The sequence below is a fragment of the Prinia subflava genome, chromosome 5, assembly GCF_021018805.1.
Source record: "Prinia subflava isolate CZ2003 ecotype Zambia chromosome 5, Cam_Psub_1.2, whole genome shotgun sequence".
NCBI lineage: Eukaryota > Metazoa > Chordata > Aves > Passeriformes > Cisticolidae > Prinia > Prinia subflava.
The window spans coordinates 38,455,476-38,481,836 of NC_086251.1; positions in this window are offsets into that span (position 1 = coordinate 38,455,476).

A 26,361-nucleotide genomic window follows, 5' to 3' on the forward strand; every position below is an offset into this window, starting at 1 on the left:
CCCATCTTGTGTTCAGAGATGATGAAATAAGCTGTCTACAATACATTAACTGTGAACATTGCCTTTTTTTATAAACAAAGTTAAAGTCACAGCAACTGAAATGATATTTTGCTAGCATTTTGCCTTGTAGAGAAATTTTGTGGTTCTCTTTTCATATTAATAATGAGGATTTTTCTTTTTTAGTCAAAGCTTTTTGTTAAGGAAGATAAGGCAGCAATGCAGGTGGGGATACCTGATGGAATGGGAAACCCCCATGTATTAAACATAATACATAATTACATTCTTCACACCCTGGAGCAGGTATCACCTGCCAGAAAGCTGTACAGCTGTGGCTGGTGCTGAGCTGGGATCAGCTGCTGTTTCAAACCTGGCACTTCAAGAGAGGCTGGAGTACGCGTGGTACGATCCTGCTGCTTCTAGTTTGGGTAGAGCTCATGAGGAGTGATACCAGACTTGGGACTGCTCCATGTGTTTGTGGCTTGTTGTGCCAGATGCAGTTTTGGAGTGTGAATGCACAAGTAGTTAAACAGGAATAGGATCAAGTTCTATTTGCATACCAGACCCACATCAGTGTTACCTGTACTAAATTTGGACTGGCTCTGCACAGCCTTGTAACTGCCCACATTACATTACCTGTGTTCTTTATCTGTGGTGTAGTGTGAGGATGCAAATGCCAAGTACATACAGTTAGCTTAGGTAAACAAGTATTTCTTGAACTCTGAAAATCATCTGGATTTCTTATGAGTAACCTCCCTCCTTCCATGCAAATGGGGCCGCAAAGACAGTAATGATACATATTATAAACAGAGATAGCTCAATCGGGAGCCAGTTGCTCACCCATCCCATGATGTGTTTGTCCAGCTGTGTGCTGGACATATTGTGCTGAAGGATCCTGTGAGAGACAGTATTGAAAGCTTGACTGAAATCCAAAAGGATTACACCAACTGGCTTCCCCTGATCAGCTGCGTGGATTACCTTGTCAAAAAAGGCAATCAGGTTTGCTAAGCAGGACTCCCTTCATGAAGCCATGCTGGCTTCGATTGATGACTGCATCCTTTAGGTGTTCAAAGGCATTTTCCCAGGGCACCTTACTAACTAGCTTCCTGAGCAGCCTGAGGTCTGCTCTCCTCATGTCTAAAGTTGAAGTTTTGCTTCAAAAAGGAAAAGAGGCACTTTTCCTCCTGTCAACACAGATTTTAGACTCAGCTTCGTGGTCACTGTGGCCAATCTCCTCTCATGAGACCCTCTCTTAACAATCAATGCAACAATCCTGTTAAGGCAGGCAGTAGTGAACTTCTGTAGGACTTCAGCTACATCTTAAGAGCAATATGTGCTATTGTGTAATGCACAATGTTTGGCTGTATCTTGTAACGAAAGCTGATGGCAGTCTAAGGACAGGGGTAGATGGGGCGAGTACATATCGATGGATCACAACAATTTTAATGACATGGAATGATATACAGCATTCTTTTTTACCTTCTCTGTCCTGTTATGTATTAAATCAATGTCTATGTTTGCCAAATAAGAAACTTTTTTGTTCAGCACACATTGTTGGAAGTAAGAAGAAAGGACTCTGTAATTTTCTAGCATCTGAAGAAAAAAAGTACATAACTTTCCCATTTTTTTCCCTGGCACAGAAGAAAAGCCTGCTATTTTGAGTTTTGTAAAACAGCAGCCTTACTGGGTCATGAGATAAAGTTTTGTGAAGCATATCCATAGCAATACTCGTGTTTTCTTCTAGGAAAAAAAGCTACACTACCAGGGTAGTAACAGTAGGGGCATTGCTTTTCATTTTATAATCAGTGAAGTTTTGCTTTTTCAGATGGGAAATTTTTAAATTGTCACAGCTTGTTCCAGCCAGTTCTTGCTAGTAACAATTTGTTCTGTTCTGTTGTTTTGCTGTAACCCAAACTACTTGGAAACAATGCAAGACATCCTGTAGTTCAGGATCTGTTGGAACAGTGAAGCTCTCATGCCCAAACTAAAACAAGAATCATCACATGCTTATGCAAAGTTGTTTAAAATAGTCTGGACTTTGTTTTTTTTGTTGTGGTTCTCGTATTTTAGAAAACCTCATGAAGCATTTTAACCTGTCCTCTGTTGTATATCTATAAACTTGCATTTTTAAGTGACAACAAACCCCTCAGTTACTCACAGTATTTGCTGCTCTTCACTAAGGTTTTCTGAGCATACTCATCTTTTTTGTAGTAATGGTCTTACCCATGTCACCATCTTCTTTGGAAAACCTGTACTGCAATGTTAAATATGGTAACTCTAATGTAGTTCACTAGAAACTGATGGATAAATAGAGCCGGCGTATCACTAAGTCAAAATCCAGCTAACTGCTCGGCAGAACTGAGTCATCTTCCAAGCAGTGTGTGCTTCCACTTTTTGGGGACAGTGTTTTTCTCTTGGTTCTTTTTAGACCCTGCCAGCTGTAGCTGAGCTTCCTGGCACTGCAGATGCACTTCATGGCCATCTCCTACCTGTCATTGTGGCTTAGCTGATATGTTCATTGAACCACAAGCCTCTGGAATGAAGTTTCCTCCCTGAGCCTCTAGCAGCATAGTAAGCAGTACAGATTAGCATACACAAGCCAAGACTTCAATTTTTTGCCAGCAAATTGTGTTTGTTTCCTCTTCCAGAAAACTGACTCTTGTGACACCCAGTGGCATAAAGAGTTGCGAACATAAGGAATTTAATCCTTTATGAGATTCCTTAGACTAGAAAGCAACCCTCTCTCAAGTTAGAGAGTCAAGTTTACTAGCTGATGGAGAAAAATAGCATGAATGTGCATGGACTGAGATTGCGTGAGCAGGAATAGGGACACCACTCATTGCCATCTGGTGTTGCTGTGATGTTTGCAGGTGTGCTCAGTCTCCCTGGGTTTTTTCCCAGCTCTTCCTTCAGCAGGCACTGGTGCTCATTTGCATTTGTAAAGAGCCATTCTCTTTACTTAACTGATGGAAAACATTGGGGTTTTTGGTTCAGTTCTTTGTTGCATAAGTGACCTGAGTCTTACTCCGGGATCAATTTGCTGTAGTGCAGGTGTAAGAGGGAAGAGGGAAATAAGATTGCACTACCTCTGCTTTGAGCCACTGTGAAAACTTTGAGCCACTGCATCACCAGAGGAGCAGGAGTTTCCATAGTTCATTATCCCCTTGGCTAGTCTTTGACTTAAATCTCTATGATGACACCTGGCTCATTAAAGTTGTGTTTGCCCTTTGCAGGTGACTCGAGCCTTTGGGCAGCCTTTGGAGGACTACTCCCATCTCCTCCTCTGAGGAAGGTTTCTTTGGGGACAGTGCTGTTACAGCAGCTCCTTCTCAATTTCTCTGTTCCTGTAACCACTGTGTAGCCCAGCAATTTCCAGGGCTACCCAGGGAACCTGATATGGAAACAAGCTTAAGTTTTAAAAAACCAAAACAGCAAAACCTAGCCAGAACAATAGCTCAGTGTGGACACTGGTTTAACCTTGATGCTGGTCCTGCAATAATAGAACCTGCACAGGGGGCAGTGCAGCACAGGATCCATAAGGAGGGGCTGGTTGAACTGCTGGCACACCTGGTAGGAGTGACAGTCAAAGTTCTCCCGTGTAATAAATATTTTCCTCAGGGAAAGGCAGGATATTAGTTCTCACAATCCACAGAAACCTCCTTCATGGAATCTAACTGCAGGCTGCCATGGGCTCTCTGGGCAGTGCACTGTTAGGTCATTTAAGAAGCCAGAACTTTCAACAAGGAATCAAGAAAACCTGCAGCAAGTCGGCTACCAGACGGGACAGCAGCTGCCTTGCATTGGATTTTAGCACAAGTGGGATGGGCAGCCTTTCTTTTCATTTTCTGTCTCTTAAACCGTTTGTAGCCTTATATACCTTTAGGGTGTTGTGAAGAAATTTCTTTGCATTGAATGTTAGCCTAGTTTCAGTTAACAGTATTTGGAAATGCCTACTGACAGAAAAAAAAAACCAAAAAACATTTCTCATCTAAGGATGTGGTGAACCTTGAAAACAGGCTACCAGGTTAGCTTAGTTACTCACTGCCCCTGAAGGTAACAGGAGGCAGGCTGAGGATTTCTGGAGTCAAAGCTGTTAGCAAAAGGATGGGAGAGAAAGGAGGATTTTCAGTGATGACCAGGAAGGCTGCCTGACTTGCCACAAGGTAGTGGCAAGTTGCCAAAAACCTCAATCTCCAGTGGATTTTTTTCAGCCTGTAGCTCCTAGTTTCTTCACCTGGTGGGTGTCTGCACACATAAAATATTTGTTGAATACTTGTTAGAAGATTAGGTGATGATGTTCCCCATTTCTATCTCCAGGAGAAATTTCCATTACTAACCTCTCTTACCTAGTAACAAACAAGAAAATAAAGTATTAAATAGTGTAGAATTGGCTTTGGAAGTGCAAAAATAGTTATATCCCATGGGTGATGAGTACTTACAAGGAAGTAATTTTTTAAACTTTTTTCCTACTTTGAGCACTTTGCACTGACACCTACACCTTTCTCACTCCAACGCAGGAAACAGACATGGACTCTTGTGTAGGTAGTTCATCAGGGGACAAAGTGCATCTGTATAAAGTGTGTTAATGGTCCACAGGTTCAAAGTCAGGACTTACAGAGGTGGGCTGCAAAATAAATTTGGAGGGGGAAGAAATAAAACAGATGCAGATGGTGTGAGTGTCCTGTCATGCAGTTAAGGAAAAGAGAACAAGGTCATCAAAAAAAGGAAGATAACCAAACAAATTAATGATAAGTAGCATTGCAAGTCATCTATATTACAGGAATGAAGTAGCAGAAGTCAATTTCAAGAGGGAAATTTAGTTGCTAATAGAGAAAAGAGAACAGATTGAATTTTTCTGCTCACTGATGCTGGACATATTGATAAATAAAAGCATGCACAATAAGTTCAGCAGATGATTGAGAAACTGCTTCTGTTGATGAAGTGCATATTTGCAAAAGGATGTTACAGTCTTTATTTCAAATACAGATAATGACGAGTTTGTGATGCTTTCCCACTTTGGTGGCAAATCAAACCACATACCATAACAGTACATGAGCACTTGTGCTTTGTAACAAGAATCAATGTGGATAGATACATGCTGTCATCCAGCTCTGCAGGGAACACTTTCAAAAAGCTTTCAAAAGTGCAGGAAAGACCAAGATGTGCTGCAGGTGCAGAGTGGGCAAAGGGCCTTGTTTGAGCTTCTAGGCTCAGGTGCATGGCATGAGGCTCTTGGTGTGAACCTGAAGGGCACAGGTCCACAGAGCCAGAAAGAGCTGCCTTCGGTCACTGCTTGGTCCTACACTGGGCCAGCCCCAGCAGCCCTGTGATTGCGAGCTGGCACTGCTCAGGGAGCCCGTCTGGGCCAGTGCTCCTCTCTTTGCTGCAGGATTAACTTTTGCCTGGCTCAGCTCACTGGCTCATCACACAGTTGCAGTGCTTGTAGAACGGAGAGGGATAAGATCTTGAGGAAACAGGGAGGGGTAGGACCCGGTTAGCACAGGCTGCTGCTTCATCATCCTGTCAGAGTGCAAGGAGCACACCCCTGGGCTCGGTTGTGCTACATACTGTGGGTTGCTAGGGTTATATTGTGTTGGTATTTGAAACGTTTTACGATGGCTCGTTTCCTAGCAGAATAAACAATTGCTTTTTGCCAGCATCACTCACCCTCCAGCACTAAAGTGCAGTCCTCCAGAGGGTCCTTTAGCCGGCTCTGTAGGTGCCGCCCCACTCACAGCCACACAAAGAGCCTGAAACTCCTTATGCGTGCGCTTCCTTCAGTTTGCGCAAAATGGGGTTTGAAAGCGCTGCATTCAAGAGCTGTGGTTGCTGCCTGGAATTGCTCCAGCTGCCGAAAGGCTCCAGCTCCCTCCCTCTGGTCTTGACAAACACTGTGGAGCTGCTGAGACAGGTTACTTGTGCTGGCTAGTGTGTTGTTTTCTGCTCTTCCATAATGTTCTGACTTGGATTTACCTTCAGGTCTGTTGAAAATAAATAAATAAAATATAGCAACACTCTTAAAGTACATCGATGCTGAAAGACAGGCATTTAACACTACTAGTATTTACAGAATCTGTGATCAAAACCTAGGCACTCAGGTATTGCACATCTGATGATTTTTAGAGCTGGGGAAGAAAACAGCCTTGTCCTCAGTAAGCAGGGTCATGTGAGGATAGCTGAGCTAGAAAGGAAGCCAACCCAAGCTCCTCTGTGCTCACATGAGCCTTCTGCCACAGGCTGTGCGAGAGGACTCAGAACAGCATCAAATATAGTTGCAGCAGAACCTGCCTGGCTAGTTTCTCCTGGATCTGTGCTTTGAAATTTTCTCTGAAAATATCTTTGCATGGTGCAGTCTCGCTAATGACAGCAATGGGGTGGACGTGTCTCCAGCAGCCCCTGAGTCCCGGCTGCTCACCCTGCAGCAGGAGGCTCCACAGGCCTTGGTGGTTTGTTAACTCCCCTGCAGCTACAGCCTCTCGTCTCAGGTGGTTTCTGAAGACTTTCTGCCACCCTTAACAATGAGAAATATTGCCACCCATCCTTCTTTTCTCTTCTTAATTATAAATTAAGATTATTTCAACAATTTTTAACATGGTTATAGTGTGGACTCTGCAAACTGAGGAACTTCTATAAACCATTTTCAGTTGTCATTAAAAACATTTTCATGCCTAGGTCACAGGCGTATTTTTGGATCTGAGAGAATATATCAGTTCTCTTTTTTGGAGACAAAAATGATGAGAATTTCTGCTGGAAGTAAGTTACAAAATATCGGGTTAAAGATAATTTGAAGTTTGTTAAATCACTGCTAGTCCTAATCCCGTCCCGTTCAATTTCCATAGCTGCTTTGAGGCCCACCCTGAAAGAAGCAGGGAAAACCTGGGCTTGTTTTTATTGGTACCACACCTACAGCACCAGGCTCCACCCTGGAGGGAATTCCCACGCTTGGTAATTGCGTGGTGCAGAATGCAGGCAAACATCCAGCAAGCTCCGTGTCCAGCCTGATTCCAGATCCTGTAAATAGAGTGGAGATCTTCACGAATATGCAGGGCCTTTTCGGAGCCCTGCCCCCTCAGAAGAGTTTCTCTGCTAGTGCCTGTGACTCTCCTGCAGCCCAGCCAAGCTGTGTCTGCTCAGCGCAGAGAGTTATTAAGGCCTTTGCAGCTGCCTGAGACAGTGTGGTTTCCTTCTTTTTTCTTTCCCTGCCAAACACTGAAAAATGAGGTTTCCTCTGATGAGACTGGACTGGTCTGGTCTATGCCTTTATCTCTTGTGGTCAGATGGACAGTGACATCTTTCCACCTGTGGCTCAAACCTGCGTTTCAAACGCTGCAGTGCAGATAATAGCACAGCTCCCTGCAGATGGTGTAAGATGAGTGGTCCAGAGGCAAAGGAGGCAGAAGATGGTTTCTGTGTGCCTCGCGTGCCTCTCGCAGCTTACAGGATCCCGCCTGGCTTGCCAGGGCCTGGCCGGTGATTGCCGTGGGCTGCCCGCAGTGGGGAAATGGCCACAGCCTCAGCTGGGACCTCAGCTGCTGCTCAGTAAGGAGAAGTAAAGGTACCAAAACCCCCTCCTGGTTTCCCTGCTCCCAGACTTCTCCTCCATTCAGAAGTGCCGTGTTTAAAGACAGTGTCATAGGCTGGGAACCCCCAGTCTTGCACAGTTTCCTTCTGCTTTTCTTCTTCCTGAAACGCAGTGCCTTTGTCATCTCACAACCACACGGTGCCCTCTGAGCAGCAAGAAGAGAGAGCACTCGGTGTGGCTCCATTCATGATAGAGTCTGCAGACTCACCTGCCCTGGAGACCCTTCTGGTGTGAGGAGAAGGGAGGAATCCTCCTTTTATCCTCCCCCATTCTGTCAGAACTACAGACAGTGCCTCTGGGCACAGGCAGCTTATGAAACCCACAAAATTGAAATTTTTTTGGCAAAAATGTTCTTGTTTTTAAGAAGATAAGGAGTAAGGGAAAACAAACTCAGCATGTAAATGAAGAGGTTCTGTACACCAGCACTTAACAGCATTTTTAACTTTAGTAGAAATATAATTTTCACAGAGAAGAAAATCCCTTTAAATCTCACAAAACTCCTCAATCCTGACTGGTCAGCTCTGGGATCTGGAGAATTTGGGGCTATGAACACATGGACTGGAAGCTTTGGTTCTCTTCCCACTGCTTTCAGCAGGAAAAGGACCAGGTATTATCATGCACTGTATGAAATAGCCCATTCCAGCAAAGTGTGTTTGCCCCTCTTCTGGAGGTCAGGGAGTATTTGTTCCCTGCTGAAGGGAAGCTGCTTTAGCCACAGTGCCCATTGCCTTCCTCTAGAAATCCCCCGCAGGAGAAGCTGAGTAAGCTGAACCAGTGGATGCTGAGGCCACAGCAGTACTTTCCTCCTAAAGCAGCTGTTGCCACATACAACCAATCAGAGGGGAAAAAAGGACAAAAAAGGCAAACAACCAAACAAAAAAAGATTAAAAAAAGAAAAGGAGGGGAAATGTGCCCAGGGAAATGTTACATTGCTAAGGTCTCTTGCTGTGCTCAGCTGCAAGGCAAAGCTGGCTGAAAAAATGAGAGGAATGTGCTTTGTTTTCACATATGGACTGCAGAGCATCTGTCCTGCACTTCCTATGGGACTAGTTCTAATCCTTTTTTCTTAAATAGCCAGTCTGACTTACAGTTGTGTGTGTTTCCTGCCCATGTCCTGCAGCCTTGTTGGAAATATCTTCAAAAGTTTCCTCCTCCAGGCAAATGAGTGGGAAAGATCCCGACTGATACTTGGACTAGGGGCAGACAGCTCAGCTCATGGACCAAACGTTCTGTTTCTGCAGTGCTTCAGAGCAGCAGAGTGCTACTGGGGGTTTAAATGGGACTAGGATGGGGAGCACAGCTGATTGCCCCTGCCCTTCCAATCAGCATGTGGCCCTCTGAGGCTGCACACTCAGTGGAACTCAGGTCCCAACAGTGTTTTCCACTTGTTTCACTATGAAAGTGGATGAGAGTAGCCTTAGGAAAGTTCATATGAAGCAGAAAATGGCATTACACACTTTATGAAGGATTTTTCTCTCACCTGCCTGGAGACACGTCAGTGCTGTGGGCATGGGAGCATCCTCCTGCTGTCCAGGCAGTTTGGTCCCATCTTGGGGTGAGAGCAGTGGAGGACACTGCATTAGGGAAGTGAGAAACTCTTTAATAAGAGCCATCAGGTGCACAGTGTTTTCTTTGGTCTGGGTGATTCCCCAGCAAACCACAGTCCAGGCCAAACGAGTGGCTTGGCGCCGGCTCAGGCACAGCTCCACTGCTGGAGAGATCCACGGGAGCTGCAGCAGCAGCTCCTGCAGCAGCCAGGCACACACAAAGCAAAAAAAAAAAGAAAAAGAGAGTGAGGACAGAAAGATGATCCTTTTGGCTGTTCCCAAACCCAAGAGAAAAGTCCTGCCCTCTCCCTAATCTCTTCCTTCCAAACCCAAGGACAGGAGTTTTTCATTGCAAGTGACCATAGGAAACACTTCATTTTCTGAGAAAAAACCCCAAACACCTAAAAGCAAGCAAACAAACAAAAAACTTTTTAAAAAATCCACAAAACCCCAAAAAAAACCCAAACAAAAACCCCCAAACAAGCAATTTAACAAAAAAAAGAACAAAAACACCCTAAATAAACAAAAAAAAATTATCTGTGTGGTACACCCATTTACACTGAAATCCAGTATATCAAGCTAGAAATTGCATCAGCTTGATCCAGGTGTAATTTTGCTGTGATGATAGCCATTTCAGGCAAATCTTCAGCTGTACCTCTCTGCCCTGATCTGCTTTGGCTGCCTGACAATTGCCTTTCCCCATGCTGTTTCTGCCAGTTTCTGTTTCTGCCCCCAACCCTGACCCTCACTGGGAAGCTTTCCTGGGTTCTCATAGCTGTTGTGGGCAATGTCACGTAGCAACATTCAAAACCAAGCTTTTTTTGTCTGGCTTTATTCTGGTGATAGAAAGGTTTAGGGGGAGGGGAATTCCCAGCTTTTCATGCCATGGCATTTCCACACTGGCATCTGATTTTGGTCCCTCAAAGTGGAATCCTCTCCCATTTCACTGTTTGGATCTTTCTCCCCACAGTTTGTCTGCTGTGCCTGTGCTCAGTTCAGCATGTTAATGTTCACAGTGACTTCATGGCAAATCCATCCTGTAGCTCTCTACATTGAAAAGAAATGGAATAAAGAGGGGCACTGGCAGCTCAGCTATGACACAAAGTGTCCATGAAGCAGGGAAGAAAGATCTGCTCAAACGCTTGCCTTGCTGGCTTAGATAGAGTGGAAATGGTGAAGGTCTCCTTGATGAGCAGCAATAGGTCATGGGAGCTGAGTCACCAAGGCACCAACCTGTCAGCAGGTGATTTGGGACATGTCAGCCATCTCTCAGAGGACTCACGTGGGATGGCACCTGCTGCTCACAGGGCGAGGACTTGGCTGTGCATGTTACTGAGGAAATGGAGGGTGGCTGTCACACCATAGTTAACACAAGAAATGAAGAGAGCCCTGCATATAGTGCAGGACAGGTACTTTTACTTTCAGTGCTGGTTTTGTTTATACAGCCTGGGTGGAGGCAGGAACCCCACCAAAACAAGCTTGCAAAAGGAACATTTCATTTGTGCAAGAGACGTGGAATTTCCCAAGGTAAGAACAGCAGGTTTAAGTGATTGCATTTCCATCAAGCAGCTGGCATTCTTTCCAGTGCCCCACCTCCTCCTCTCCAGCCTTGCAAGCTGAGGGCAGCTGTGGCTCCTCTGGCTCAGGGCCAGCCCTGGACCTAAGTGCCTGCCTACCTGGAGCCATGCCTGTTTGCAAGGTGAGCCTTTGTATAAGAGCAGGCAACACCCATTCACTGGGACAGCTTTGCTGCTCCTCTCTCCTCTCTCCTCTCTCCTCTCTCCTCTCTCCTCTCTCCTCTCTCCTCTCTCCTCTCTCCTCTCTCCTCTCTCCTCTCTCCTCTCTCCTCTCTCCTCTCTCCTCTCTCCTCTCTCCTCTCTCCTCTCTCCTCTCTCCTCTCTCCTCTCTCCTCTCTCCTCTCTCCTCTCTCCTCTCTCCTCTCTCCTCTGTCCTTCCCTCCCTGATGATGGCTGGCTCCAGGGCCTGCAGGGGACTGAAAACTGTTTGCCATGGTAAAGCACTGAGAGCCAGCAGACTCTTCTCGGTTTTTTTTATTTTCTCTATTTCAATAGGGCACACACTTAGTCGTGCAAGTTGGCATTTTCACTGACAGTTCTTCGTGGCAGCCCCATTGCCAAGCATGGCCAACATCTATGCTCCTGATGTCCTCCTGACCTTGATTGCTCGTCTGAGAGGGCCCCTCTCCTACCTGCAACCTGCTCTGTGCTCCCAAATTCTCCTACTGGCTTCTCTTGCTCGTTCTCATGATTAGCCTTCAAGGCCCTCTCTCTCTTTTTATATGGAAAATGCACAATCTCCACCTCTTCTTTCTTCTAGGTTCAGCAAAAGCCTCTGCCTGGTTCTAGGAAGACTTGCTGCTCGTTCTTGTCCTGGCAATTTGGTGGATTTCTAGGAGGGTTTTCCTGCATCGTTTAGGCCACAGGGACTTCTGTTCTTCTAGACCCAGCTCTGGAAGAGGTTTTCAGTCTCCCTGCTCTCACTTACCCCTCCCACTGGAGGTGGATTCCCCTCAGATGCCTGGTGGTGTAATTAGAGCGCAGTTCCCTCTGCTTGCTTTGGGCAAAATTACACAGGTTAATTTAAATTAAGGCACCCTGGCCGGTTTTGCCTGAACTGAACTAGGGGAAAACTCCTGCAGTTCTCCCTGCCCAATGTGATATGAGTGCTGTGGCAGCCAGGCAGACCAGGGTCATCCGCTCTCCCACCTGCAAAGCTGGGGCTCAGCAAGCCATGTCCTGTGCTGCACTGCTCCACAAGGGGCCAAACCAAACCAGCTCTGTGCCAAGCAGAGGTGCTTATCTGGTTAGCCAAGGAGGTTGGCTGGAAGCACTAGTCACAGGTTCTGCTAGAGGACCTGCCTATCCTAACATCCAGGATCCTGAGTCGGCTGGCACTGGCTGTTTTCTCAGGTCTGGTGTGAACAGCACTGGCTCTCAAAGCCTTCCTCTTTTCCTCCTGAAATATGCCAAAGGTAACACTCTTACGAGTGAACATAATAAACTTCCAGCTTGGGAGTCCACAAGAGAAAGAGGTGTCTTGTCCTGCAGTGCAAATGCTGCCAGGCACATCTCTGTGGAAATGAGGCCCGACCTCCACGTAAGAGAGCGAGTGAGAAGACGGGCCATGCTGTCCCCTTTTCTTCCCTAATGCCAGAGATTCAGAACAGTGGCACAGGGTCAGGAGCAGAGTGTAAGAATGGGATTAGCCTGCTTGGCCAGAGAGAGTAAAGATCTAGCAGTCCCTGAGTGGGCCCATTGCAAGGTCCTGTCCTTGGGTGAGGCATGCAGCCATGCAGACCCCTGGCTGTTCAGGCCCTTCCAAGCCAAGGGAGAAGCCACTAGTGAGCTGTACATACTGCAGGAGTTATGGAGCTGCTGAGCACAGGCTTTCCAGGTGCTGGCTTTGGATACAGGCTTTCACAGCCTATCAGCATCCTGATTTGGGGTTTTAAATCTCTTTTGGGATCTATGCCCAATTGCCTATTTCCACTACTGGATAGAAAGTATTTTTTCCTGACACTGGGATGAAATAGTTGCTGTATTCCTGTGGCACTTTAGAATGCCCTTCTGTAGGCCCTGCAGCATAAGCCCCAACGGGGACCGGATTGTATTGCTCTTATTCTCCTGCTGTTGGGTAGTTAAGATAGACACCAAAATAGACAGAAGCATCACCCTGCATAGGCCTGAACTAATAATTGCCTAAGAACCCGAGTGATGGTGAGGTTATTTATATCCCAGCCTTTCCAGCATTGGTCATGGCTGAAGACAACACACCAGACTGGAAAGACCTCTGGGCTGGTGATTGAGTGGCCTTATTAAGTGTCAAACTCAGCCTGTTGCTCAACAAGCTGTTTTCTTTATGTAACCCAGCGTTTTCTCTGTGTAACCCTGACACAGCTTGCAATAGCCTGGTTGGAAAATCAATTGCAGCACAGAGAGCATTGTGAACAGCACCTTCAGGGGCTCCATGTGTGTCCAAGGTTGATCATCCTTGACATTAATTATGGGTTTGCTCAACTCCGAGGATGAGGCCTCTGTTTTTCAGTATAATCACGTGGGCTCAGCTGGCCCCAAGCACATCTTGTATTCCCACATTGAGCAAGTGCTCGGAGAACACGTGCAGCTGCTGCAATGCCTGACAGGTAAACGTGCTGGGGCTGACGGACGTGAGCAACCTTGGAACCTGTCACCACATCCTGGATGCTGAGGATGTAGTGGCAGCATCTCCTGCCAGGCGCTTCCCTGCTCGTGGAACTTCTGGCAGCCCCTTCCTGCAGAGCAGTCTCTGGTGGTCAGTATAGGCTGCCAGATTCTGTGGCAAAGCTTCAAGGAACAGACTGGTTTATCACTTCCAAGTTGTTAAATCTAATCAAACAACACACAAGAGTTCAGTGAGCTGAGAAACCTGCTTTGCACAGGAACTTGTGTGATCAGAGTTCCAGCTGTCAGAAGCCAGGACTGGACATGGCTGGCTGCTCCAGGGTGGTAGTGGGCTGGGAGAAAGAGGGAAATCATTGGGATTGAAACAGCAAAAGCATATCCTGGCAGCTGTGTCTCCTTGTAGGTAACTCTGCAGGCTGGATGGATCCTGTCTCCAAGCACTGGCATGCCTCTGGCTGGAGTGTGTCCCTGCAGGTGTCCCCCCAAGAGCTGTAACTAGCCTGATGGTCCGTGGTAGGGAGGTGGCTTTATTCTGGCTATAGAAAGGTTTGGGGGCAGGGGAATTCCAAGATTTTCATGTCATCTGAGTTTGGATGACTACAAAGTTTTGACAACAAGAAAGGCTGTGCCAAAACTAATGACAAGCTATTCCACGTGCAGACTATGCTGCTGAATTAGTTTCAAGTTTCTATCCAAACCAGGGCTCAGTCCATCCCTGGCAGGCAATCTGCAGGGAAGGATTCCTCTGACCTTTTCCCTGGATGAGATCCACTGAGCGCAGTCCAGTAACCCTGAGCTGACATTGAGCAACCCCAGCAAAACAGCAGCTGTGTCCAGTCTCCTGGGTGTTTGGAAATCCTGGAGTCCCGATTGCACAAAATGCAGCTGATGTGCCCTGCCTGTACGGGGCAGACTGTCCCCTCATGTGCCAGGATCCCAGCATTACAACCTCTCAAACTTACCACATGCATGCAGCTTCTCTCAGCACAGGAACCTTTCTGTCAGGCCAGGAAACCCCAAACAGAAACAGGGCACCCCTGCCAGCCCAAGCAGCTTGCTGGGATTTCTCCATAGCCATGCACTGCGGGCTTTTTGCAGCAAGCCGTGACCCAGCTTGCTTGCAACAAGTCACGGGCTGTGCTTGGCCGCGGAGCCCGAGGCTCGCAGGGGATGCAGCTCTGCGGGCAGCCTGCAGAGGCAGGGCAGCAGTGCCTGCCAGCTGCGGGACACGGCTGCAGCGCCCGGGTGCTCTGGCAGGGAGCCACGGCTGACGTGCTGGGCAGCCTGCCCTGGCAGATCTTCGTGTTTTGTCAGGCAGGAGCAGGCTGAAGTGACGGGGGAGTGTTAGTGTAGAGTTCAGCTCCAGCGCCTCATCTGAATGTCACCTGAGACTTGCTCAAAGTGTAGTTAGATTAAAAATGCTGGATTCTTCTAGCAAAATATATACTCCTCTCCTAAGGGGCTGCACCCATGGGGAATTGTGGTTATGGATTTTCCAGTGGATGAGAAAAGGGCAAAATATTCCACCTCCTTCCTCCTGCTCTCTGTCCTTCTATGTAGTATGGGTTTCTGCTCCCTGTATTACTGCACTTTGGAGCAAGCCTTGCTCAGTTATTCTGTTTTTGGAAAGGGACAGTCTGCTGTCCTAGGCTGTGCTTTTTCTGCGTGCCTCAGATCAGGGACACAAAAGCAGAGGCCACAGAAAACATTTTTCACAGAACAGATCTGTCATGACCTCTGATCGTCACCCCTTTTGCCCTGCTGTGCTGTCCAGCCTGAGGCTGAGGGTGCACCTCTGGCCTTGACATTCCCCTTTGCTTGTGCAGGCAGCCCCTCACTCTATGTTCTGGGCAGCAGATGTGCCCAGTGGAGCCCTGCAAGCTGGCAGGCACACGAAGGTGAGCTAATGCAATGCTTATCATGGCCGTGCTTACACCTTTCCAAGGAGCTGGTCTTTTATCTCTGAGCTCCACAGCCCGCTGCCCTTTTGCCTCTGTACACACAGAAAGTTGTCTGTAAGGAGGAACTGGATTGTCTGGAAAATATCCTGCAATTCCCTCTGCCAGCTGGTTCTGGACAACTGCTCTGTGTGGCTCTGCACTTGCTAAGATGTGGTAAACAAATCTCCAAGGAGTAGCTTGAATGAGAGATGGGCTTTTTCAGTAGATACAGCTAAATGCAGGGAAGGAGGACACAGCAGGGTCCTGAGATGGAAAGGAAACAGGAAGACCTGTCACTGCTTTATGTGTTTTACTCTCAGAGCAGCAGCCCTCTTCTGTACTTCCCTTAAACGAAAGAAAAGACAAAGATGATTCACGTCCCATTCTCCAGCTCAGCCTTGAAGCAGCATTACTGTGACTAAGGTCCTTGCTGCATCATTTCTTTCTCCATCTGATGCCGAGAAGGTCGTAGCAGGGCAGATTGTGATTAAGTGGAATTTCTCAATGTTGAAAGACATTTGAGATTTGTCCCTGTGATTAATAAAATTACTTGGGGGGCCATAGGAAAATCTGATCCTATACATTTTTTTCTGAAGAGCATGAACCCTTTGAAAGTCCCGTGTGTGAAAGCTCAGAGAACAGCATTTGCATGGGTGCCTCTGCCAGCAAAGCTGAGCAAAGGTGAAACCCGTCATACCACAGGGCCCCTGCCAGCAAGAAATCCTCCTGAATTTCCACATAGCTCTGGTTACTGGTGTTCAGAGCCTTTCCCCTTACCTTACTGCACGCTTCTGGAGGAAGTCTGCTAATTTAGTAGAGCCTAAAGCACGCAAGGGAGCCTCAGTGCACAGACAACAGCCCCAATCTTGCCAGTCCCAGCAGAAATCAAATCAGTCAGGGATGTTTGCAGCTGCTTTAACACTGTAGCTAATGGTTTCATCAGTTCATGTTCCTCATGGCTCTGCAGAGGAGAGGACAGGTAGCACATACACTCCAGGCAGCACCTGCCCCAGGAAATACCTCTTCTGCAAATACCTATCTAAAGGCAGTCCCTGCCCTGGGGAGTTTGCAGCCCAAAGCTGGGGCAGAGAACCTACAGGCCAGAAACTTGTGTGGGCTGTGACTCCAAGTCCTACAGCAACATTTTGTGTCTGGTGGGTTGTGGTGCTCTAAGATGCACACACAGCCTGCCTGGATGAGGAGCAGCAGGGCTGGATGGGGTGGCAGTGGCATTGCCCCAGTCACACACACCATGAATGCCAGAGATGGAGCCAGGCCTGGCCTTTGCCTGTCTGTGCCGCTTGTTACTAGAAGGTGCTTTGGAGGTCAGGTTATGTTTTACTTTCTCACTGTCCTCAGTGGTGTTAAGGAGCAGACTGAATCCTCCTATGCTGCAGCACAAATCACTGACTATCTCTACCTCATTTTTCCCATTGAGACTTAGAACATTTGTACTGTAAGTATTTTAAGTGGCTAATACCACATTCGTTCAGACTCATTGTTGCAACTCACTATTGCAATTCCAATTTTAAATTACTGGCTGTTTGCTGGCAAAAACATTTCTTTCCCTCTCCCTCATTCCTTTGGTATTGATCAGCCTGTTCTGCCCTGGCTTCTCAAAGGGAGGTTTTCTCTCAGGATATCTGCAGCCCCAGTTGGCAGATGCTGGAAGCATACAGCTCTCGCAGAGGCCCCTTCTGGGGACTCTCGAAGCTGTGCCAGCAGCGTGTCTGGCACTGTGCATGAGTTCTGTGAGGTGCTGTGTATGGACAGAGGGCACAGCAGCTTGCTAGTTAGCAAAAGGGAGATGTTCTGGGTGTATGCAGGAGCCAGTTCATTATTACAGCTCTGCAAGAAATTATATAGCTATCAGCTGTAAGAGGGAGAGAGACACTGATGTAGCTGCTGCACCACATATGAGGAGAATCGTCCTATCTGCAGCTTGATGCAGCTCATGCCACACACACAGAGTTCAATTTCCTCTTCCTTCTGCACTTCTTGTAGGGCAGCCAGGCGTGTCGAGCTCTCACTTTCAAGGACAGATCTTCAGTACATATTTTGATCCTGTCTGAGCAGGAGTCAAAAAACGCCAATTGGGGTTGATGGGATAAAGGCACTTAACTTTGCATCCAGGGGAGCAGTCAGTCATTGCAGCAAAATCTGTGTCAATCATAAGTCACAAACATATATTTCAGGGACCACAGGGCTAAGCAGGTTCCCTGCTGAAGCTTTGATACCCTGTAGATGTTTGCATGTATCACCATTGCTTCTTTTTCTAACCTCTACTTCATTATTAAAAAAAAAAAAAAAAAAAAAAAAAAAAAAAGAGTTAAAATGAAATTCCATGCAAAGCAGCTCCTTCACTGCACTGGCTTGCACTTTCCTGTCTGAAGAGCTCTTGGAGGCTCAGTTTAGGGGAGGTGAGCTACTCCATTCACTGGAGTTTAAAAGCACAAGGAGCCTCTCTGCTTTAACCCTTTAAAGGGGGATGTTTTGCAGGGCTTGCTCTCATTTTCTAGTTTACTTGCTTCTGAAAGTCATGACTGTTTACATCCACTGCAGGTTCATCATGCCCTGAGTTCTGGATTTCCACATTCCAGTGGCAGACTGATGAGGCTAAGTGGGACCATACTCTGCACATTTCACTGATCTCACACATCTCGTCTTTGACTTCTTCTGTAGTTTACTGAGGCTGCTCCTCTACAGCCAATGGAATAAGGCTTGGAATGCCAGGCACTGGGGGGGACATACTCTGCCCTGACCACAGGCTTTGATGTCAGGAGTACTTGTGTCCAAGGGCTGGTTCTGTATGAAGATTCAACTGCCACCAGGAGCAAAGAGCAACTGGGCCCAGCTGTAAATTCAGTAAAGCATGTGTCACAGCCCTGGCCTTTGCGCTAAGAATTGATTGAAATGTAGTAAAAAAGTCTGTCCTGTCACTGGGCCATACTTGCTTTTCAGTTCATGCTGAAAAGACTCCTTTGTGATGGCACATAGCAGCATGAATCCATCCTCACCTCTGGCTGGGACAGGGTCAGACCTAGCCTGGATTAAAAGCTCTCCATCTCCCTGCAGCACCAAGGGGCAGGCACTTGGGAAGGAGGGGACACTGAGAGGCAGGACCATTTGTGCCCCTGCCAGCACCCTGCCCAGCAGCAGCATCCTCACTGGTTCACCTGCACACCTCAGCTCGGGGGAAAGACCAGCCACGGCCTAAAGGGAAACTGCTCTCAAGTTGTTTTCTTGGTGTCTCAGAGGCAGGACTCAGAACCTCTGGGATTGGAGATGAGGATGATATTTCATGTGTCATTTAGCAAAATTAATAATAATTGGTGAGTCTGTGTACAGATCTGCCTTTACCCTGTGCTTACAAGGAACATGCAATTTCTATTGAAAGCTGTAAATTCAGTGACACAGAACAGCTACAGAGATAACATTTTTCTTACAGCGATGTTGAGAAGCCATCTGTGGTGGTGTTTCATAATGAATGTTCTTACAACACCGGGGACTTGCCTCCAGGAAGAGGACACACTGAGCTGTGTTTGCTTTGTTGCTGAATGAAAGCATCAGCATGGGAAACACCTAACACTCCCTGGGTGATGTACATTGGCATCACACCGGGGGTTGAATCAGTCTCCAGATATGGTCCCAGTCATGGGCAAAATATCCAGTGGCAGGACACTGGCTGGTGTCAGAATCAGCAGCAGTTCACCATCCAAAAGCTGTACACTTGGCACAGATTGCTTTGCAGCCCCAAAACCTTCAGCATAAAAGGATAAATTCTGAAAATGTCACCCCCAGTGAGCTGAGTTTGCTTCCTGGTATATTTAGAGCGGCCAAAAGATAGAGTCAATGGTTAGAGGGAATGGGATGTACATGTGTGAAGGGGGCTAGATGCTGTGAGGGTGAGAGAAAGCAGAGCAAGCAGACCTGATGGAGGGCTCTGAGGCTAAACGAAGATCTGCCCCTATGCAAGCATGAGTTTAACAGCTATTATATGGATGGTAATTGGATGCAAATTTGAGGGCTGGCTTTTCAGAGATGCATGTTAAGCCCCAGGATGGAGGTATGCCTAGTTCACACCACACAACTCAGGAAAAGAGTGGAGAGGAAGGAAATTCTACTATGTCGCAATCACAAAAGCTTAGGAGAAAACATTTTTCAGGTGAGTGAGAAAACAAACATCTGAAGTTTCCAATGAGTAAGAAAAAAATTTGAAATAAATTCTTGTTTTCTGAGTCTAAAGAAGTAATCTATTCACTTGGAAAGTTCTCAATATGGTTTTAGTCTTACATATTTTTTTTAAAAAATAAATTGTTTCTAGCTGAAACAAAGCAGAGAAAAACATCTGACAGAAGGAAAAGTGCCAGCAAAACCTCAACATGAGCAGAGCAGACTACAGGCTGCTCAGGGAATTAGCAAGTAAAGTTCCCTGGGAAAATGTTTTTGCAGTTGCTGGGGTCCATAAGATCTGGCCACTTTTTAAACATCACCTAAAGGCACAGGAGAAGGCAATGTCAGAAGTTGAGGAGGCAAGGCAAAAATCCAGCTTAGCTGAACAGGAATCCTCCCTTGAAAATAAGGCAAAAAATAAAGATTTATGCTCAGTGGAAGCAAGGTCAGGTGACATGGGAAGAATACAGAGATATTGCTTGCCATTGTTGGGAGAAAATTCATGTGGACAAAGCTCAAGTTGTCTTGAGCTTGTATTATGGAGCTGAAGCCAGAACTGTGGGGGACAATAAAAAGAGTTTTTTTCAAATATGTTAATGTCAAAAGGGAGCATAGAAATAACATCACCCATTCCAGGATGAGGATGGTCACCTCACAAACGGGGACATGGACACAGCAGAGATGTTTAACACATTCTTTGCCTCTGTCTTTAAAACAGAAGACAGACTAAGGGGATCTCAGTGCCCTGAGCTGAGGGACCATGGCTGTGAGAATAATTTCCAGTCAACCCTGAAATTTTGTGGGATCTGCTGTTCCAGCTGGATTTCAAAAAATCTATGGGGCCTGATGGGATTCATCTGAAAATCCTCAAAGAGCTGGCTGATGTTATCACAAAACCTCTCTCAATGATTTTTGAGCAGTCTTGGGAATCTGGAGAGGTCCCAGCTGATTGGAATCTGGCAAAGATTGTCCTGATTTTGGAGAGCAAGATGGAAGACCCTGTAAAAAACAGGCCTGTCAGTCTCACTTCAGTGCCTGGCAAAATTATGGAGACTATTCTGGGAGCCATTGGAAGACACCTGAAAGACAACGTGGTCACTGGTCACAGCCAGCAGTGCTTTGTGAAAGGAAAGTCCTGCTTAGCAAACTGATTGATTTTTATGACAAGGTAATCCACTCAGCTGATCAGGGGAAGCCAGTTTATGTAATTCTTTTGGATTTCAAATTAAAAGACTTTCGATTCTGTCTCTCACAGGATCCTTCAGGACAAAATGTCCAGAAACATATCATGGGATGGGTGAGCAACTGGCTCACAGGTCAGGCACAAAGGGTTATAGCGAAGGGGATGACATCAGGCTGGGGACCTGTCACTAGTGGGGTTCCATAGGGCTCCATCCTCAGCCCTGTGCTCTTCAATATCTTCAGAAGTGACTTGGATGCAGGACTGGAAGGGATACAGAGCAAGGTTGCAGATGACAAAACTGGAAGGGGCTGTTGAACTCCACTGAAGGCAGGGGGGCCCTGCAGAGACCTCAGCAAATGACAGAGCTTGGCAATCACCAACCACATGAAGGGGAAAAATCAGATTTTCCACCTGGGATGGGGCAACCCTGGGCGTGTATATGGACTGAGGAATGAGATGCTGGAGAGCAGTGCCATGGAAAGGGACCTGGGAGTTCTGGGCAGTGGCCAGTTCATTATGAGCCAGCAGTGCCCTGGCAGCCAGAAGAGTCAACCCTGTCCTGGGGTGCATCAGGCACAGCATCACAGCCAGGCAAGGGAGGGAATTGTCCTGCTCTGCTCTGAGCTGGGGCGGCCTCACCTCCAGTGCTGGGGGCAGTTTGGGGTGCCACAATAAATAAAAGACATTAAGCTGTTAGAGAGCTTCCAAAGGAGGGCAACAGACATGGTGAAGGGCCTTGAGGGGAAGCTGTGTGAGGAGCAGCTGAGGTCACTTGGTCTGTTCAGCCTGGAGAAAAAGGCACTGATGGGAGACCCCACTGCAGTTACAACTTCCTTGTGAGGGAAAGAGGAGGGGCAGGTACTGATCTCTTGTCTGTGGTGACAGGGACAGGACCCAAGGGAATGGCCTGATGTTGTTTCGGGGGAGGCTGAGGTTGAATATTAGACAAAGGTTCTTCACCCAAAGAGTGGTTGGGCACTGGAAGAGGCTCCCCAGGGAAGTGGTCACAGCACCAGCCTGACAGGATCTAAGAAGCTTTTGGACAATGCTTTCAGGCACATGATGTGACTCTTGTGGATGTTCCTGTGCAGGGCCAGGAGCTGGACTCAATGATCCTTCTGGGTCCCTTCCAATTCAGCATATTCTGTGATTCTGTGATTTTCTTTGCAAAACAGAAAAAAACCCTGTCTATTTTGAATCATTCTACTTGTTCTTAAATGTAAAGCAGAAAACCTGGAGATATTGAGACTTGTTCCCAGGATGCTGCAGTGCAACTGTGCTCACATCTTTCACAAACACACACGTCTTCAGAAGAAATGTCTGTGGACCTACTTGTGGCATGGAGCTGCCATGTGCTCTACTGAGATGCTCTAATTTTGTACAGTGCATGGATGCAGCTCAGTCCTCAGCCTTCTTCCCCTCAGTACAGCTGTTTTTAGGGAGAGGCTTCCCAGGGCACCATGGCTAGGTAGGTTTGCTTGGTCATGCCACCGTGTGCCTGCAACTGCTCATGAAAGGAACCCAATTGCCAAGTAACTGGCACGGTTTCCTTTTTCTGCTTTGCATCGACTTCTCTGAAAAAGGAAACAGAATTATCAGTTCCTTACTTTACAAGTCCCTCAGATACAGGAGTGTCTCGTGGAGGGAAGTGGGTGATCAGATCACCTTGGCAGTCCAGCTGTGTGGGGAAGAGAAACTGGCTTTTTGTGTCATCACCCAGGGCAGAAGGGCAGACACCCTGGAGTCCTGGCCTTCCCTGGACCTGCTCACCTCCCTTCCTCTGGGACAGAGTCAGAGCAGAGGATGCTGTGGGCAAACCTTAAGCATTTCTGCATGAAAAGTGCTACAGCTGGGCTAGGCTGTGAAGGACTTTATCTGCTCTTGTTGGTGGGTCTCACCTAGCTTTTCCATCCTGGTGGCACTGCTGTCTTCCTGCCATTTCAGTTGCTGAGCGTGCCCTTGTTCTGTTTGATCACCTGTTTGAACCTGGCTGACTGCAGCTGATGCCTGCCAGCCTCCTGCATGGCCATAGGGCTCACCCTGTTTCCTCCTCATTATTTCAGTTTCCATAGGTTTGAGTGCTGTCCTGCAAGAGTGGGTATCAGGCAGGAGACAGGGCAGTTTGAGAGCTATCCCGTACCTCAGTGGGGTAGTCCAGCAGCCCAGCGCCAGGGGTTTCAGCTTGCTACTGCCAGGGGACAAGGCTGCAGGAGCATTAACAGGTCTGGGGTGGATGGACAGATGGAAGATGCTGGGGGGTCTAGTAGTATTTTTTTATACTCAGCAGCCTAGTTCATAGATTGTTAGAGAGGAGGTGGAGATCTAGTGTGCTCAAGAGTGAGGGGGATTTGAATCCCCCACCTTGGGAGTGTTTTCCCCAAGCTAGGCTTGGCACAGCCTGGGGTAAGGAGCCTCCATGTAGATTGGGGGAGGGCTTGTTTGTTTGTTTGCTAGGGCAAAACATCTCAGAGAAGGTGCTGCCAGGGGTCAGATCTAAGTTTTTGGAAGAAATCCAGAAACATCAGCCCTGACGCACGCTGGAATGGAAACCCATCCACTTAGAAAAAATGGAAATAAAAGGATGGTTTCATTGAGGCTGGGCAGCCATCCTGACTGACTTTCAGAGCTCCTCAGCTCAGTATGCATGCCGAGCTTTGACTGAGACTGGTGTGCCCTTTTCTGATGCAGAGAGGAAAAACACCGCACGGCTCCTCCCACACTGCGGGAGCAAACAGCCCGGCCCGGTTCTCTTTTCCCACTGCTCCGTGCTCCTCGGGGGGACTGCCTCTCACTTGACCCCTGGGCACTCCCCAGTGAGAACAAAGTGTCCCTGAAGCAGAGCAGCAGTACTCAGAGTCCTCTGTAAGGCCTTGGGAAACTCCCTCTCCTTCAAGCTACTGAAATCCAGGAATAATAATTAACCAAGTTAAGTGTTGCACTGTAATTGTAGCTGTGTGCCCTTCAAGGCGTGCAGGCATGTTAAAAATATTTGTGTTTTAAGGCTCTTTCTTGAACCATACATTTGCTCACATTGTGCTTTCAGCTGGAGATGAAAAACTTACCTTGAAAGATGCACAGGAAAATTAATATGAACTAGCTAAAACTGTGAATGGGAAAAGAATTTCAATTAAAGGGGTGCAGGCTCATTCCTTCGGAGCAAGGAAGTCCCTCTGGCTGGTGGTGGCCAGGTAAGAAGAGGCTGCACTCCTGCAGCTGGAGAGCAATGGAGCCTGGTGCCGTGGTTCATGGCTGCTGTAACAGGGTAAAACTGCAGACAGCAGTGAGCGGGGAAAATCCCTGCTCCCTTCTGGCAGGACTGGAAAGTCCTGTTTGGAAAATTGGATGAGAAGGCAGTCCTGGGAAAATCTGAGCACTGGATCATAGCAAGGGCAGGCACTCAAACCTCCAGGGCATCAGGGGGGGTTCTGTTTCAGCCTCTCTGGACTTCAGCTTCTTGGACTGTGACCTGATAAATGTGCCAGCAATTAAAGGAAAACTTTTGTTCCTGTTAGTGCTTCAGAGAAGGGACAAGGAGGTGAGAGCTTCCAGAGCTGCCAGACAGCTGCTGGAGAAGGGGAGAGGCTGTGCAGCAGCTGTCCAGGCCACGTGTGCTGTCTGGGCTGGCACGAGGGGATAGGACTTTCCTGTTCCCTCATCCCTCGGGATACTGCACACTTCTCACTCTTCAGCAAAGAGCTGGTGCTGAGAGCACAGCAATGCTGGAAAAAGCCCTTCCTCCACCCCCCTGAAATTAGGGTAGCCATTTGTCCAGGGAGAGATTCTTCTCTGCCACCCCTGCACTCTCTTTTGCAATTCTTACTTCTAGGAACAACCAGATGCTTAATTATTTTCACAGCTCAGCTTCCACAGAAAAATATGTGCCTGGACCAGAGTCCACCATCATTGAAGATTTCCCATTAAAACAAATCACAAATGATACTTGTCCTCTCCCTGGAGATCACAGTGTCTTTCCTTGGGTTTTTTTTCTAGTTTCACCTTTTCCTTTACTCACTCAACCATCTTGCTCATGCAAATCTGAACTGAAGCTGTGGGGCAAGGTCAGCAGCAGTGAAGGGCCACTCTTTGGGACAGGTTAAGAGCCTTGGTGGCCTCACTGTCCTCTGGTGCATCAAGTCCTTGCCAGGAGGGCAGGTAGATGTGTCAACCACATGGTTGGTAAACACTGTTGGCTCTGCCTTGATCTGTAGTTCTTGGTGTGTAAAACGCTAAGCAGTCAATAGGGACCCCTTCCTAAATGCAGAAGGCTGAAGGAGAAGGCAGTAAGGCTAAGGCCTCTGAGTAACACCTCTCTCTGTTTGGGGAGCAGAGACACCCACATCTCTGTGTCAACCAGCTCCCAGAGCCCAAGCTGTGTGCAAGGAGTGTGCCTCACCATTAACCTGAGAGCAGCAGAACAAGCAGGGTCTGCTCATGACTGCAGACTCAGGCTGGTGCTGGAGACAGTGGGAGCACAAAGCCTCCCTGTGCATGTCCCTAGGTGCAAGGTTGCCTTTTGCCCTTGCTTCTTACACTTTCCAAAGCTGCAGGGAATGGAAGAAAAGGGCTCTGAATTACTGGGGGAAAAATCAGGTCTTGGACTCTGCTATCCAATGTCGTCACCCTGAAAGCCTGTATTTTATCTATCACCACTGTAAAGTTCTTGAGAAGTCCAGGGCTGATGCTGAGAAAGTGGAAAGGCACTGAAGGAGGCATCTTGGTTGTGGTTTGGGTGAGAAAGGCCTACAGTGAGAAAGAATGCAAGGAGGAAGAGGAGGGTGTGGGAGGAAATGAGGAGTTTTGTTCCTTGTGTGGAATATAAGGAAGTATGGGAATAACCCTGTGGGATTATCAAAGAGATTTACAAGAATGGGCAGCAGGGAAAGGCTGAAAACCAAAAGGTAACCTCATGCTGTGTAATGTAATGATGGGTGAATGAGCTGTTTGCAGGTGAAAAGGGGGGAGGTGGCATTCAGAAGGGGAGGAAGGGGAAAAAGAACAGGCAGAGGCAGATACGAGTGCCAAAGGCAATAAAAGCAGAGGACGCAGGCATGGCACGGGCTGAGGAAAATGAGGAGGCTAATGGAGACAGGGCCAGTTAGGAAACTAAATCTGAACTTCATGGGCTCTCTGTCTGCAGCAGTATGTTCTTGAAGCTTGCAGAGCCACACAGGGTATGTGGAAAAGATGCTGGGACAGAATTTTGAACCCTGGACCAGTGTGGGGAGGCATTTGCAGTAGAAGCAAGAACAAGCTAGTGTGCTCTGCAAATAGCAGCCCTGCTGTCTGAACAAGGAAAAAGAGATGCTGGAAGAATAAATGCATGAGGAGTTCTTGCTCTATATCCTACATATGGGACCACGACACACATCTGCCAGAAAGCCAAGACAGCATGAAGGCAGCTCATCACCAAAACCACTCTCAGATCTTTCTAAAGGCATAGGTGTGGACAGGGCAGAGACAGGGTGCACATGCAGCAGTTAAAGGGCACAAATTCAGAACTGGGGTTGCCAGGGGGCTACCCTACAGTGGACAATCTTCCCATATCATCAAGTGAACTGGAAAAACTCTCCAATGAGTAATCCTGCATTAGCAATGCACAAACACACAACATGTCCCAACCTATTTTGCCAACAAACACATTCACACATTAATCTCTGTGCTACTTGCTTTACCCATGGTTCCTCCTCATATGGTACATGGTTACTTTTGCACAACGGGTGGAGGCAAACAGTAGCAAAACCAGCATGTGGCATTTTGG